Source organism: Sciurus vulgaris (assembly GCF_902686455.1).
Source record: "Sciurus vulgaris genome assembly, chromosome: 12".
Lineage (NCBI taxonomy): Eukaryota > Metazoa > Chordata > Mammalia > Rodentia > Sciuridae > Sciurus > Sciurus vulgaris.
The window spans coordinates 434,672-451,715 of NC_136473.1; the positions used below are offsets into that span (position 1 = coordinate 434,672).

Genomic DNA, 17,044 nt, shown 5'->3' on the forward strand with positions numbered 1-17,044 from the left:
AGCGCACCCTACATCTTTTATAGGTTAAATTCTTTTGTTCTTTAGTTCTCTCCTCCCCTTATCTCTTTCCTGCCTACGTGACTAGGCCTGGTTTTGCATTAAGTGAAAAGCCATGGGCAGGGGGAGGGCCAAGGTGATTCAGGCAGGCAAGGGCCCAGGGGGCATTAATTAGCAGTTCCTGGCTTGCAGTTCTTGATAAAGGCAGGTAAATTTGGTAATCAATGGGCTCCAGAGCTCCTTGACATTCCATTCTTCCAGGGGCAGTCTCCAACTTCCAGAGGCAAATGATTTTATGGCCTCCATTTCCTCGATTTGACCTGATTCCCTATTTCTACACTAACTGCCTGTCCCCAATTCTGGCTTCAGCCCCCTCCCTATCCCTGCCAGGCCTACCTGCCTCCAGGGCCCCCTTCCCATCCCTGCCAGGCCTACCTGCCTCCAGGGGCCCCCTTCCCTGCCCTTAGGCAGACAGGGAGAGGCACCCCTGGAGGGCTTCTTGCCCACCTTTGGCCCACCTTTCGGTCACTAGTCACTAGGCAAGACAAGTGGGGAGGAGGCGGGCGAACAGAAGAACTCTAAGATGTCTGAAAGGGACACCCCATTTCCTTAGACACCCAGCTCTGGGTCCCTCTCTGTGGAGAATTCTGTCTCTTCTATCCTTTAAATAAAACTTGCTTCTACGCCTGCCTCTGCCTCTGGGGTGCTCAGTCTTCACCTCCGGGACCCGGGAACGCACCCTGGCTAATGCCCATCACCGGTGTCAGCAGTTCCCAGAGGAGGAGCACGGGTCACAGGAAGGTGACAGTGAGTGCCATGCTGCATTCCACGGAGCCCACTGGAGGTCCCAGGTCAGGCAGAAGAGCACGAGGGAGGACAGGCCCTGGTGTGAGCGCAGGCCACACCTGCCGGGCACCAGGCCAGGTGCCCAAGGGCAGGGTGCTCCCCCCTGAGGAAAGGAGGGCGAGGGCGCGGGGAAAGCAGCAGATCCTCTCCGCAGGCTGACCAGGAGGAGTGCTGATGGGGCCCAGCCACCACGCCAGCTGCCAGTCCCGACGGGGCCGCTCCCTCCTGGGTCTGTGACGACCCCTCTCTGAGGGCTGTCTGCTCTGTACTGTCCTGTGATGGCGAGCCCACTCCCAACAGCCAAGGCAACAACGGCCCGCCGGAGCCCCCGTCCCAAGACTGCCCCCGGGCAGATCATCCGACCAGCGGCACTTGGCAGCACTGCCCTGATGCCCTCCGGGTACCGCTAAGCCAGTGCTGCTGCCCCTGTGGGCCTGCCTTTGGGAGGCCTGGAAGAGCAGTGTCACCAGCCCCGACCTCACGGCTGCCTCCTGCCCTTCTGGCTGAGGCTGCAGTCTCCCCGTCTTCCTGACTCCATTTTGGCTCCTCCCCAGCCACCCCCATAGGCAGCAGGACGGAAGCATCCAGTCTGTGCCACCTGGAGCAGCAATGATTAGCACGACCTTCAGGCTCAGGGGAGGAGCAGGGCCTGCTCCAGCTCAGCCCTGGAGCTGCCTGCAGGAGGGAGGGATCGACTGGGACCCCGAGGCCGATAAAGACCCACCACCACCCACAGCCAAGGACAGAGCCAGGGGTTGGGGGTCTAAGGCTAACGCAAGCTGAGAGTGCACTCCAAAACTACAAAAATACCTCAAGCTCGCAAAGTCGACAGAGCGTAGGCTGGCGTTGCCAGGGGCTCTCCCTCAGGGAGGCATAACGCTCCCGTGTCCCTAGCTTCGTGGCCAATTCAGCTCCCGTACTGCACTGGGGCAGGAAGGAGGTTCCAGGCAGAGGAAAGGCGGAGCCCGCCTCACAGGCCGTGAGGCGCCCTTTGCCCCTGCCAGCAGCGCCAGCCCTGCTCAGCAGGGTCAAGTTCAAGCTGCAGACTGGCATCTGACGCCCTCTGCCTGGATGCCCACACCTGCCCGGCCAGGTCGCTCCCAGCCGGGTCGAGGCCTTCTTTCCTGGAGGTGCCCTCTGGCCGGCCTGCAGGCCTGTGTCCCGGAAGGCCTGGCATCCCTCCTCCTGGGTGACAGTGCCGTTCAAGCTCTTCTGCCTCTCCTCTCCTCAAGCTCCAGGCAGACATGCTGTGTGTGCTCTGCATCCTCCCTCACGGCCACCTGGGGAGCCTCCAGGTGTACAGCAGCTGTGGCGGGCTGGGACCGCAGTGGGCGCCAGCCTGGTGCTGGCCCCCACAGGCGGTGACACCTGGGACCCCAGTGCAGGTTCTTTCTGAGCAGTCTGGGCCCTGCAACAGCGGTGGGCAAATGAGTCCCTGTGCCTGCCCGGTGCTGATGACCGAGGTGGGCAGTGTACCACCCGGCCAAGCACGCCGGCCATCTTCCCACCTCCCAGCTGCTGCGAGGAGAGAACTCACTTCCTGTCGCAGAGTCCCAGCTCCAAGCTCCTCACACAGACCTTCCTGAAGGAAGCTGTCCCTCGCCCGAAGCCTGACCCTGTGATAGCCCAGGCCTGGGCAGCTCCGCTCCTCCTCAGCCTGCAGGCGCGGGCTGTGGCCTGTGGGCTGGGCCTGGGAGGCGCGCCCGCAGGGAGGCCCAGCTTTAATGAAGCCCCTGGGAAAGTGGCGTCAGTACCCCAGGTGACAGGAACCTCACCACTGGCGGAGGCCCATGTGCATGCAGAACCTGCGCAGGCCCCTCAGTGAGTGCAGTGGAGCCGCGGGAAGGAGCTCGGCTGTGAGAGTGACGCATTCACTGCCCTCTCGATAGCTGGAGTCTTCTGGGACATCCCCGCAAACGTGTAAGGCTGGGGAGAACATCCCTAAACCGGGGTGTCATCCACAGGGCCACCACCTCCTGTCACAGGTCCAAGAACAGGAGCAGTCTCCTGTCGAGAGGCAGGAAGGCCCGTCTTCCTGCTCACGGGGTGGCACGCACTCCTGAGGCCCTGACCATGTCCCCTGCAGGCAGACCTGCAGGCTGAGGCTCCGTCGTCAGGACACCCTACCTGACCCGCCTGATCCGGGCACACAGTGTGGACTGTCCCCTGCTCAGGGCCTTCTCCAGAGACCGCCAGAGCAAAAGTCTCCACTGGATGCTGAGCTCCCCAGGAGGCCACGTGATCCTGGCTCCCACTTCCCAAGGCCCTCAGAGAACTGCAGCGCCTCCGGTGGCTAGCGTGTTAGGGGCAAGTGCCACTGGACCTGACTGGGTGACACATGGAGCCCTCGACACAGAGCCGACTGAGGCCCAGGTGCTGGCGGGCCCTACAGCTGCCACAGCCATCCCCAGGTGCTGGCCCAGGGCCCGCTCAGGCAGGCTTGTTCCTGTCCCGCGCAGTGAAGCCCGCGTGAAGCCGGCGAGCGTCCATGTGCACCTGTGAGGACTCAAAGTCCGAGCCACAACATGGGCTGGTTCTCAGTCGACAGCTTCTCCTGGCCGCCACTGCTGGTCCCCCAGCATGACCGTCTTGTCCCACCCACTCCTCCCTTTATCCTGGCTGCCACCACAGGTCACTCAGAAAGGACAGGGGATTGGGGAGGTCCGTGGGCTAACAGAGGTGCGAACATTGCTGTGCTGATGCTCCGGGATCCCCTGGGGTCTGGTTCACCGGGAGGTGTGACAGGGCAGGACGGGGGGGCCACGGACAGTGGGTTTGGGAGGAGGGCGAGCCTGCACGATGGTGCAAAGGGCCAAGGGCCACAGACCTGGGGTGGAAAGCCAGATCCAGCCAGGTCTCAGAGTGCACGACCTCAGGCCAGCCAGTCTCAGGCCTGATCTCTGTCTTTGTCCCACACATGCCCAAAGGGTCTTATAAACAGGAACAGGGAGCTGAATGAATTGCCAGGTCTTGGAGCTGTACCATGAAAGAGGCTGACAGCCACCCGTGTAGGCCACCACTGCCTCGTTGCCCTGTCACACAGAGGAGCCTGGAAGGGACACTGAGCCCCTTGCAGGTGGGGGCAGGGGAGAGCCTCAGCCCCTTGCAGGTAGCCAGTATCAGTCCACCTGTGCAGCCATGGTTGAGGATCTTACCACTGAGAGGAGTTTTAATGTAGGTAAAGCTAAGCTTAAATCCTGCTGGTAGGATTTTCTGTCTCCTGGTCTGGACAAATGACTCACCTCCCTGAGTCTGTGCTTCTCAGAGGGAGCCTGCAGGCTGGAGGGGTTTGGAGTGTGCAGGGATGGGGGGGTGCATTCTTTATTGTAACTAGAGTGACAGGCTGAATCATGTCCCCCAGACTCACATGCCAGAGCCCCAGCCCCTCAGGATGTGGCTGTGCTTGCAGTCAGGTCTCAAGAGAGTTGATTTAGGTAACGTGAGGTTGCCAGGGTGGGCACGGGAGGGTGGGCTACTGTGGCCTGTCTCTGCCGCTGCCCCAGAGTCGTGTACTAACCCCAGTCCCAGGGGACGAGGTCCTTGGAAGGCTCCGTGCTTGAGCGTGGCATTTGTGCCCTCCCAGATGAGGCCTGGGAAGCTTATCTGAAACCCCCACAGTGCTCGGGGAGAAGGAGCCGCTGTGGAAAGCAAATACAAGGAGACACGGCTCTGCCGGCACCTGGGGCATGGACTGGGAGAGCAGTTCTGTCACCTAGAAGCCGCCGGGTTATGGCGGTGTTACCGCAGCCAGAAGGCACCGAAACAGGGCCCTGATCCAGTGTGACTGCCCTCGAAAGAGGGGACCGGGCCCCAGACGCAGGCAGGGCGACTATGTGAGGACACAGTGAGGAGAGGCATCCATGAGCCAAGGAGAGCCCTGGGCAGGAGCAGGATCTCAGCGTGCCGTCTCTCAGTAGTCCAGGCAGCCGCGGCCTAATGGTCCCAGCAGAGCCGCGGAGTGGCGGCCCAGGTGGGTCGGAGCGTGGGGCAAGCACGGCCCGCGGCCACATGGAACGGAGAGCCAGGAGCGGCGTCCTGGTGTTCCTCTCCGCTGGCAAATTCTCCTTTGCAGGCGTCTGTCCACAGGGACATGAGAGGGGCTGCCCGGCTCATCTCCAGGGTGGTGGGAGCTTCTTCCTGAGCTTCGGGTCATCGTCACCCACTGGACGTGCGCTGGAGGAATGGGGCGGGCAAGGGATGCAGGAGTCCTGCGATGCCACGTGTGGGAGCAGCTTCTGCTTCTCTTCCAGCCGGCAAGTCCCCTCTGTGGCCCGAGCTACCTGTGCCCACCTGTGCCCTCACACTCACTAGCACCAGGAACTCCTCACCTGCTTCGGAGGACAGCTTGGGGGTGGACTGTCAGCCGAGGCATGTGGTGCATGGTGACATCCTGATACCTGCCTCGCCCACTGGTGGCCGCCCTTGCGATGGGGGTGATGCTGGCCACCCCACAGCGCAACACATTCTCACATGTCTGGGGGCTGCTGATGAGCAAGCGACCCAGCTGCCAGGCACAGGGGGCAGCACACGTGGGCAAGCAGTGCGAGGCTCCTCTGATGTGAGGTGGGGCAGGGGCGGGTGGCTTGCTCTCTGGCCCCCAGGCCCGTGCGCAGCACCACACTGTGCCATGTGGCTGGGACCCTGCCAGGGATGAGGCAGCCAGGCCATGGAGGATGTCTGTCCCACCCTTGTCCCCAAAGCTGTGAAACGAGAAAGTGAAAGGTGTGCTTGATAAGTGACCACAGAGCCCACAGCAGGGTCCCTGACCCAGGCCGAAGGGAGCTGTCCAGGGCCCCCTACTGCTGTATCCCCGAAGCCGGACTCTTGGCCTCAACCACTTGGGTTTTCCCTGATGATGCACAGGTAGTGCGCTTGCCTGGTGTGCGCGAGGCCTGGGCATTAGTCCCTCATGGAGCAGGAAAACAGGCAAACTAAGAAGTTATTTTAAAGTTTGGCTTTGATCTGTGTTGACATAAAGAATTTTCTTGTAAAAGCTTTAAAAACTGTGTTATAGATCCATCAACATAAAAAACCAATTCTGTCAGTAATCCATCATTTCAGTGCTTACAATTCACTCTTGGAATCACACCCCTTAACCAGGCGTCTCTTCTCCCTCCTCTGTGTTTTCTGCCCCAGGTGCTGACCAGAGCAGCCTAGTACCAAGGGTGGGGAAGCTCCTCTGCCTGTGGGAAGCGGGCCCCTCAGGCCGCAGGAGCAGGGAGGCTCAGTGGGCACAACACAGTTCCCAGGTCACCTGCCTCCAAAGAGCAAGCCAGCAGGAGAGGACCACAGGCCAACCATGGAAAAGGGTTTCAGGGAATTCCCCACCAGTTCATGGCCTTAGAGTTTCATCTCAAAACTTTGGTTTCATTGATAAATATTTTCACAGAGTTTAAAAATGACTTTTCCGATCTGGAAGCTGCTTGCAACGTGGTACAGCTTCTGAGATGCTTTAGGGTTAGCCTTGGCGAGAATCACCCGGTTCATAGCTGCAAAGCCCCTCTGACTCTCCGGAAGACACCCGTGTCCCTGCCAGTCCTCAGCCCGGAGGCAAGGAAACAGGGAGTGTGACAGCCCCCCAGCCCCACTGCAGTTGCGTGGGGCACCAGCCAACACCCCAGGGCAAGTCTCTGGGCGGCAGTCCCGCCTGAGTGCTCCTTCCCTCGGCCTGGAGTCAGTGCAGCGCTGAGCCCTGGGTTCTCGGAGGGGAGCTACAGGAACTACCACTTATTCTCACTCATCAAAGGAGGGGCCCCGTGACATCGCAGGGCAGGGGAGGCTTTGCAATGCTTGGCTGACACCTCCCTCTGACTCCCTTTCTTGTTAGCAGCTTTTTCTCTAGAATTTTTCTTCCCTTGTGCCTGCCACAGTCCACTCATACCTTTTCATTCCTTGTCATGTTACAGCTGAGATTGGCGACGTAGGTTATTCATATAGATTTTTAAAACAATATGTGGTTTTTTTGCTTGAAACAATTTTGAAAAATAACTTTTACTTCTGGCAAGAGAGCAAATGAGGTTCATTGCTGGAGCCTAGAAAGCCACGCGTATTTGACCATAAGGAATGGTGTCCGTGGTGGTTTCCTAAGAACTCATCTCTAGTGGAATTCATGACTTTGGATGAATTAAGGGTCTTTGTTTGACAGACTAGTTAAATTGTCATCCTGAGCTCACAGAAGATCAGGTTTGTCCAAATGCCCCCAGAATCCTTTGCAGTTTTTAGAAGCCCACACTCCTCCAGCAGGAGGGATGCTAACCTCCTGAGTCCAGGAGCCAGGGTGGAGCATGGCGTGGGTGACACAGCTCAGAGCCAAGGAGCCAGCTGACCGTGGACTGAATCTCTGCAACTGTGAGACAACATTTTGACGTTCTCCTTGTCCAAGCTAGTCACAGAAAGGAAGAAACTGAAACTGGTGCAGAGAAGTGGGGTAGTTGCTCTGACTAACCTGGCCTAGTGGTCCAGAAGCTTCTGGAGCTCTTTGAGGTTTGAGAAATTTAGACATGCAAGCTGGAAAAGCTTTAGAATGTTTCAAGTGGAGCTTAATGGGCAATTCTGGTGGGAGTTCAGAAGACCAGGATGCTGATAGGACTGTGGACAGTAATGACTGGGTTTATGAGGTTCCAGAGGAAGAGGACTCAACTGGAAACTGGACTAGAGGCCATTCATGCTATGTTCTGACAAACAAGTTGTTTACATTTTGACAATATCCTGAGACTTTCTGTGAAGTTGAATTTAAAGGTGATGGACTAATTAATCCACAAAGGAAAATTCAAGGCAGCAGAACATTCAGTGGCTATAGATATTACTGGGAGCTTTAATGTGAGTAAAACTGGGACTAAGGAATTGTGGTTGTTAAATATTCACAGTCACTAAAGAGATCCTAAGTACTTGATGCAGAAATGATAGGAAAGATAGCTTAAGGGCATCTCAGGAATTGGCCCACACCCATCTCAGGCTCAAGAGTGAAAATAAAAATCCCTTTGAAAAGAGACCATGCTGGTACCCTGTTTGCTCAGGGGGTCCTAGGAAATTGTTTTACTGCTTTCAATGCCCAGGCACTCAGAGGCTGCTGCAGATGTGGTCCCAGGGAGGCTTGGCTACTGCTAGAGATGGTGGCAGACACTGGTGTCAACCACATGGTGCTGGTTCTACAGGATTGCAGGATCCTGGAGTTAGGGGGCCATGGAGGCTTCCACTGAGATTTCAAGGAAGGCATGGGAGGCCAGGCAAAGTGCAGCAGGGTCAAAGACCCTGTGGGCAGCTCCTGAGGGGCGATTCATAAAGACCTGAGGAGGAAGTCAAAGCTGCGGTGGGGACTCCCAAGATTAAGAAATGCCAGTAACATGGGGTGTTCACCAAGGAAAGCTGCAGAAATCTAGCACGAACAAGCCAACAGAGAGGCCATGCGGGCTGCAACCAGCAAAATCCCAGGGACAGAGCTATACAAACCCTTTGAAGAGAACATTGGGATGCCACATGCCCCAGACGCTGGACGTGGAGCTACAGGACCCATTTGCCCAGCTGGATTTTGGTCTTGCTTTGGTCCATGCCTTCTTTCCATGCCCCATCTCTCCCCTGTAGGATAGAAATATTTACTCTGTGTCATTTTATATTGGATATACGTGACTTGCTTTTGATCCTTAAAGAAGAAAACATCCATGAGTTTGGCTGAAGTCCCAGAGGAGACTTTGGACTTGGGACTTTTAGGTAATGCTGGAACTGTTGAAGAGACCCCAGGTGAGCCTCAGGAGAGGAGGCTGGAGTCAGATATTTGGAAGTGGCCGATTTATACAAGTATGTAGGGAAAACTATAAAATTCTGATGAAAGTAATCAAAGAAATTCTAACTAAACAAAGAGATACCACAGGTGGGTAGAGGAGAAGACTCAAAATTAACGAGACACAATTCTTCCCAATAGGCGAATAGAGTCGATGCAATTCTAATCAATAGCCAAGGAAATTCTTTCATGGACATCAACAAACTAACTTTTTATGGAGAAGAAAACTACCTCAGATGGCCAACATGGCACTAAAGGAGAAAGAAGTCAGAACCAAGGCCACGTGACTTCTTCTGATCCTGCTACTTCTGCTGTGATCAAGATGGTGCAGCACTGACGAGAAGACAGACAAGATCAGCATTCAGTGCGAGAACCCAGGACCAGACCCGCACAGGAGCCAAGTGATCGGTGGTCCTGGGACACAGACGTACACATGTGGAAACGGAATCTGGAGACAGAGCTTACACCACTCACAAGGTGGCTCGAGATGGATCCTAGACTCTAAAGTGAAACACAGGATGCCACAACTCCCGGAAGATGACGTGAGAAAACCCGCGGCCTTGGTGCCGGTGGTGCCTTGAATACCACACAGGAAGTTGGACCCATGAAAGAAAACGCCAATAAGTCGGTTTTTATTAAAACTAAAATCTACTTCTCTATGGAAGTTACTGTTAAAAACAATAAGCCATGGACCGGGAGAAAAATATTTGCAAAACACAATCTAATAAAAGGCAAGTACCTAAAATACACAAGAATTTGTAAAACTCATTGAAAAGAAAATGACCCAATTTAAAAGTGAGCTAAAAATCTGAACAGTCACCCCACCAAGGGAAGTGTGTAGGGGCAACACCCGTGTGAAAGGTGGCCGACCTCGTTCCTCCTCCGACTGCACCGCTGACCAAAGGGTGCCCCGCCCCACGAGGAACAACGCACAGCCTCTGTGAAAGAGTCTGGGGGCTTCTTACAGAACTGGGCACGCTCTTCCCGCAATGCCAGCCATGCTCCTGGGCATTTACCCAAAGGAGGAAGACTGCACACAGAGCGCCCAGCACGGGGATGCATGTGGGATTTGTAAGGAATCCCACGAAAAACACACCAGACACGGGAAATCACATAAGGGAGTTTATTAAGCAAACAGAGTGTCTCCCTGCAGGGTAAGAGAGGAAATGAGAGGAAAGAGAAAGGGCGCGCGCTAGAGAGTGGAAAGCGAGGAAGAGAAAGAAAGCAAGTCGGGGAGAGAAAAGCAAGAGAGGAAAGATGGCGATTGAATTCTGCTGGACTAACGGGACCAATAACGGAGGAGGATACCTGCAGGCTGACTGATGAACCGATAGCTAGCTAGGATGCTCACAGACTGACAAGTGGTTGGGAGGCGGGGAAATGCCTGCACTGGAAAGGGCGGGGGAGCAGTTCGTACATTACATTCCCCCGTTTCTGTTTTTATAAGAAAACAGAAGTTCTCCAGTTCTTTCCAAAGCCTTCTCTCTCCTTTCCGCCTAAGTGACGGGCTGGTTTTGCAGGTGAGATGTAAAAAGTCCATTCTCCTTCCAGACTTCCAGAGGCAGATGGTTTTCATGGACTTCATTTCCTCGATTTGACTGATCCCCTATTTCTACACTAACTGCCTGTCCCTAATTCTGGCTTCATTCACCCCTCTAATTTTAGGAACTCCTTTGCTGTAGGGCAAGAGGGTCGATGACTGCTCTGGCTTCTTTGAGCTGGAAGTGGGCAGCGTGGGACAAGCAGTTTGGAATTCCCCTTTTAGAAATCAGGTCAATTGAGGGGTCCGTGGTAGAAGTCCAGTTGGGGAAGAGCAGGTTGTAAAGGCATCTGGGGGTGGGCGCTTCTGTGAGAGAAGAACAAAAAGACATGAGTACTGAAATGAGATTGATACAATATAAATGTGTGAATCTCGAAACATGCCAATGAATATCAAAAGATGACAGAAGTCAATAATTCCTCACCAGGGGTGGAAGAACTGAGAAGTTGTTCCCATAACAAGGCCAGCAAAGGCTGGAGAGGACAAGGCCTTTATTTGGGAACTTTAACATTGTCAGGTTATCAGGAATGTAAACACAACATTTAGTAGAGATACTACTAAAACATAGATTAAGCCTACCTGTGTCTGTAGGCCTTAAACTGATTAAAATCTTCTGACTCTGGCAGTTTCTCTTGATAGTTATCAGGTACATTTGCCTAAGAATCTCTCTTTTGTAGCTTTTAGTCTTTTTATTCTAGTGGGCTAACACAAGAGTACATCTTAAGTTACATTTAAGTATTATTTCTTTTAAATGCCCAAGAATGGCTATATTTTGGTTTTAACTGTTTTGCTAGGTGTTTAAGATCAAGCTGGTCAAAGTGACTGTTCCTGTCTGTTAAAGAGTCAGCTGAGTTCCCACAGGGGTCACTCATAGAGAAAGAGCAGCTTCTTAGCTCCATTAGTGCATTGGTTAGGCAGGGTCTCCTCGATGAGGTGGCTTCCCTTGGAAGCATTAGGGGTGTCTCCCTTTTTCCATGACCCTCCTCTGCAGCAGGTGCACTGAGTGCTTTTCATTCTCTAGTGGCCTCATCAATCTCCTTGATCAGGAGGTTGTGTGACCCACCCAGAGTTGCAAAGCTCCTTAGAGAAGTCCTCTTGTTCCCTGGGTTCAGGCTGACTTTGAGGGCAAACCCAAATATGGACTTTTCTTGACCTCTGTATTTAATCTCAATCTCTAAGTTTGATCTTAACCATCAAGCAAGCCAGTCTACCAGTCATAAAGTATCAAACTTTGAACACAACTTTAAATGAGTTAAAGTCTGGCTTACTTTGGAGCCATTCTAACGTGTAGCAGAGTTGAGGCAGAGCCTTATCTCAGGTAAGGTGGGGCTTTTCCTAAAGCTAATTTTTTCCTCTTTTGCCATGACCAGCATGACCAAATTCTCAAGTTCAGTGAGGGGCAAAGGAGTATTAGAAAATAAAGGTTTATAAACACAGATTTTGAAGATTAAACTGAGATCAGATGGAGTTCTGTTCTCTGATGGAAATGCAGATCTAAAGAGTTATGTCAGCAATCTTTATATATGTATGTAAGCATTATTCTTTGTTTTCAGGAAAGTTACAGAGACTAGGACATTAATGTAACTTTTTTCAGAGCTGCAAAGTGCAATGTTAGGAGCTCTGTGTAGCTCTCAAGGAAGTCCACTGTCCAAAGTTACTGTAAGGTGGGCAGGAACCAGAGAAGGGAGCTGAAAACACTGGTTATCTAGCAAAAGAATTCCTTCCTGCCCAAGAGCTGTGTGCCTGAGTCAATGTCAGAGCTGATAGGACTCCTGTATAGAGCCTCCCAGGGAGGGTACTGCCACAGCAGTTAGGCATCTTGTGCCCCTGCACAGAACACTCCCAGGCACCAGGCATGCCACAGCCATGAGGTCAGAGACCCCAGTCTCAGTCACTGTTGTCCCATTTTTGCTACTGCGCATTACACTCTTTCTTAAATGTCATTTTAAGAAGTTTACATATATTGACTCCTGAGTCTATGTGAACATTAGTTAACACAAGTTAACATTATATCTAAAACATGAATCAAAGAAAGGCTGAGAGAGCTTTTAACTTTCCTTTTGTGTGGCAAAGTGGCAAAATGCTTTCATGTTTCACGATATTAGCCTTTAAACAAATCAGGCTCTCACTAATTTTTAGAAATACATCTACATTTAAATTTCTTTTATCTCAGTGTAACAAATTTTACATATACCCTATTGATGACAGGTCCTATAATAGAACATTAAATGATGAGTTTAAAATTACCATTACAGACAAGTTTAATTTGGAGAATAGCAGCTTGATAAATTTTCTACTTTAAAGGCTTGTATACCTGGAAAATATGAACACATTTAATATACAAAGAATAATGTTTTTAAGTATGTTACCCCATGGAATAACTTTATAAATTAATCAGATGTCTCTAACAAACACATTTGAGTAATCCCATACATGTCGACTCTAATTCACTCATCTTATTGTAAAAAAACCAAGATATCAGACAAGTGTAAAAAAACAAAGATATCAGACAAATGTACCAACAGTATTTGCCGTCTCTTTCCTGTGGAAGAAAAGTCCTAGAAAAATTGATGTTAGACATTTTATAAACATCAACATTTAATGAGTTTGACCACCTAGAGACTTGTGAGTTAATTTTAAAGACATTTTGCTTCTATTAGTTTACCCAATTTATATTGAAACTTTTAAATCATGTGAATTGAAAGTATTCGGATCCATTTTTAAAATTTTAATTTTATGCACGCTTATATTTAACACAAAAGTAAAGGCCTTGTAATGCTTATCTCCATTGCAATGTAACAGATGTTCAAAAATAACTCTAGAGTTGGATAAAAAGAACTGATCAAAAATCATTAACCTAGGTATGTAGGATCAAAATTGTGAGCTCAAAAATATAGCATTTAAGAAAAACAAAAGTCCTAGAAGAAAAATGATAATGGTCATTAATTATAGCATGAGAAAATGAGAAGGAAAGAAGAGGTGAAGGGGAGAGAAAAAGAATTCTGAGTTGCAGCCCAGGAGAAATTTAAAATGGACACTGTTTTCCTTGGGTTTGAGACTGGTCTCCCACTTAGCATTCCGGCTTCCTCCATTTACATTTCAATGTAAGCCTTGACTGAGATCTGGATCTGAAAGCAGCTAAGGGGTTCTAGCAGAAACTTGATGCCTTGGGCATTTTAACCCTTTTTCCTCGTTAGTAATCAATTCAGGTTTGGACGCAGAAAATTGTGAAACAATTATCTCCCACTACTTGTGGGGAATGGGGCTGCTATGTCATACTTCTAACTGGGACGTGCCACTGATGGTTGGGCTGGTTACTCCCTCCACACCGGCGTATGCAGGACCTCATGACAAGGGGACTAGGTGGGCTGGGCCGGGGAATGGAAGCAGAAACAGAATGGGGTAAAGGAGATGGAGAAGCAGGGGAAGACAGAGAAGCAGGGGCCGGAGGTGCCTGAGCCTGCAGGAAGAGCCAAGAGGCAAGAAAGGAGAGACTCGAAGATAAGGAATCCCTTCCCATCTGCCCGCTTGCTCACGGGAGCTGTGTGCCGTTACACAAACGGATTTTGATGGCTTTAAGCTGGGGGTCAGGCAAAGGGTTCCCAGGGTTGTATCTGCCAGATTGGAGGACCCAGGTCCCGTGGTGAAGACTGATACAGCCGAGTCTGTGGCCAGGGCACCCTGAGGCCAGAGTAGTCGACTGGAGACGAGAAGGCAGCACATAGATGGTGTCGTCACACAAACATCCATGTGGGGCCAGGCAAAAGCCGAGAAGAGTTAAGGACCTGATATCAGGGTTTTCGAGTAGAAGTACAAGTGCGAATGCGAGTGCGCGAGCGTGAGCGTATGAGCCTCAACCCTGAAAGAGAATCTCCACCATAAAATCAGGAGTCCACCTGGCAGATAAGACCAACTAAGGGGCCAGCCGTAACCATAAAAGTTGTGGCTGGAAACCCCACCCCTCCACCGTCTGGAGGGTCCCGGATCAATGGTCGCTTCTCAGGTCGGCAGAGGAGTGTTTAAATTGGCCTAGGGGAACCCAGCTAGGACACTTACCGATCTGAAATCCGGGATGCACAGCAGAATGTCCAGGCAGAATGGAAGGTGAGGCTGTGTCCAGGGGTCACTGGGGTGTCGGATGGGGTTCCACTTGCTTAAGAGACAGTGGAAGAGCCCATCTGAGCCATGGCACCAATGTAAGGGATCCCACGAAAACCACGCCCGACACGGGAAATCACATAAGGGAGCTTATTAAGCAAACAGAGTGTCTCCCTGCAGGGTAAGAGAGGAAATGAGAGGAAAGAGAAAGGAGAGAGAAAGGGCGCGCGCTAGAGAGAGTGGAAAGCAAGGAGGAGAAAGAAAGCAAGTCGGGGAGAGAAAAGCAAGAGAGGAAAGATGGCGATTCAATTCCGCCAGGCTAACAGGGGACCAATAACGGAGGAGGATACCTGCAGGCTGACTGATGACCCGATAGCTAGCTAGGATGTGCACAGACTGACAAGGGGTTGGGAGGCGGGGAAATGCCTGCACTGGAAAGTTCGCGGGGAGCAGCTTCGTACACTACAGGATTCATGCTGGCCGGGAGGCCGTCCTGCTGCAGGGGAGCGACAGGACGTCGAGCGTCACAACTGCTCAGTGACAGAAGAGTCCAGACACGGGGGGGACCCACGCCCTCAGGGCCACTCAGTGAGGCGCCGCATGAAAACCATGCGCCGCCCGGTGCAGCACATGCTCTGCTGAGAGGGGCAGAGCTGGGGAGGTACGTGGAGACGGGAGGCGAGCAGGAGCGGGCAGGAAGGGGCTGAGAGCACAGGACGCGGGGGACCTGTCGGCAGTGGAATCCTCAGGGACGTAGCCAGAGGAAGCTAACACTGCCCTCATGGAGAGCCTAGGAGACGGAAGCAGCATTCCAACACAGGTCATCCAGAGAAAGGCCCGGTCCTGGGGTGGTTAGCTCTGCCAGAGTCCAACAGTGCCCACCACAGATCTCATGGTGACATCTGACCCCAGGTGAGGAACCAGAGCTGGGCGCCAGTCCCCCCGATGCTGGGTGGTGGGAGCTTCAGGGTGGCATGAGCCCATGGGGTTGGTGACATTGTCAGCAGAGGAGAGACCTGATGAGACTGGTCCTCCCACGTGACGCTCTGTGCCACCCTGAGACTGCCTAGAGTCCAACCAGCCAGAAGGCCCTTACAACCTTCAGGACCAGCAAGAGAAAGGCTCTCTTTGTACCAAGCACTCAGTCTGTGGCATTCAGCTGTGGCAACAGGCAGCCGACCAACCCAGCTGAAGACCTTGGGCTCTGCGCCTCCATCGTGTCCGTAAGAATGGATACTTTATGAATGAGTGGATCGTGTGTCTTGGTTGCGTGGTCAGCAGAGTTAGGGACAGAGCCCAAAGGGCCTGTTCTTTGCCTGCTTCTCCTGCCCTGGGGTCCCAGTGTGCTCCACAGCTTTCCCTCCACGCCTCTCTTTGCTGTGACAGTTCTCAGGACCTTTGAACACTGGGAGGCAGCTCAGCCCTCTACTCCCTGGGATGTGTAGGGTGGCTATTGCCAAGTGCACCCACACCCAGGTCTTGGGAAGCCAAGGCCAGGGTCCTGCTGATTGCAAGGACCCTGCAGGAAAGAGAGGATCAGACGGACCAGAACCAGAAATGTTGGCTGGCATTTCGGAGCCTCTACTGAGTGGTGGCCGTTCCAAGACCTGGTGCATCCGGTCCTCACGGGGAAGGTGCTCCATTTCCCAGCCACTCTCTAGCTCTGTGCTTTGGCCTCCTGCTCCAGGCCCCTTGACCCAGGCACATGGACCCCACGGCAGGGCACCCCGGGGAGAACTGGGCTGGGCACAGTGCTGCCCTCCCAGTGTAGGTTGTGCCCCGCCTTCCCTTCTTCTGCCCAGGGAACCGTGAGAGGCTGGGAGAGCACCACGTTGGATCCACATGGATTCTAAACAGTTCTCAAACTGGCTTGGTAACCAGCCAGTGCTCTAAAAGCCATGTGGAAGGCTGGCCTCCTCAGCAGGCAGGTGCTGGAGCTCGGCCTGCAGATGTTTCTCAGAGTGTGGGGGTCAGCAGAATGGAAGAACCGGAAGTACACAGAGCTGGGCGCAGGGTCAACAGAGCTAGGTACTTAGGACAAAGAGATAGAGAGACTGAATCTTAAAGGAAACGGTAGCCATTGAGATACAGAAAGCACAGTTGTGAACATTGGCCTGTGACCTTGTGAAATGAGCCACACAGGTGCAGGGAAAACCAGAGACACTGTGCCACCCCTCCCTGGCTCCACCTCCAGTCTGCTCCCTGACACCCTCCTCTCCATACTGGACCCCAGCCCCCAAGTCGGGCTGCTGCTCATCCTGATGTGGCGGAGATACCAGACTGGATATAAAATGAAATTATAAGGACATTATGATAAAGAATCAGTGCCTGGGGAAAGGTTAATTTCTCTCCCTCCCTGCTTCCAGCCTCCCTTCGGGAACCTAATTAACCGAGGTCCCTATCTATTGGGTTGTAAATAGCCTGAGGAAGCCTGAGGACTCTCTTGATACAGAAACATATCTGTGACAGGCTTCAGGACCAGAGAGGCAACCCATGCCTGCAGTTTCTTCTTACTTTGTAAACCTGTTAGGAATGTGGCTACATCACTTAATTGCCAGTATAAATTGTAGGTCACTATGCCAATTAACTCCTGTCTAAACAGTAACCTCGTAGGCTCAGTTCTTAGAGCTGTAGCCCTTGAGGAGATATGCTCTCGTCACCTCGAGTCCCTGCTGCCTGTGGAAAGTGCTTGACTGCCTTGTTCTGCACCCATGAGCCACTTACCATAAATTCTGTACGTGGTCCTTGAAGGTCAAGAATTCTAACCCACCGATGTTGTGATGGTC

At 52.5% G+C, this 17,044-nt stretch overlaps 1 long non-coding RNA gene across 1 annotated transcript; it reads right to left on the reverse strand.

Moving 5' to 3' along the window:
• Window positions 1-5,552: 5,552 nt before the first annotated feature.
• LOC306642194 lies at window positions 5,553-9,269 on the reverse strand. Its single transcript, XR_013758418.1, has 3 exons — window positions 9,095-9,269; window positions 8,293-8,418; window positions 5,553-8,107 (listed from the first exon to the last, which is right to left on the reverse strand). It is a non-coding gene; the product is annotated as an uncharacterized lncRNA (long non-coding RNA).
• Between the last annotated feature and the right edge of the window lie 7,775 nt (window positions 9,270-17,044).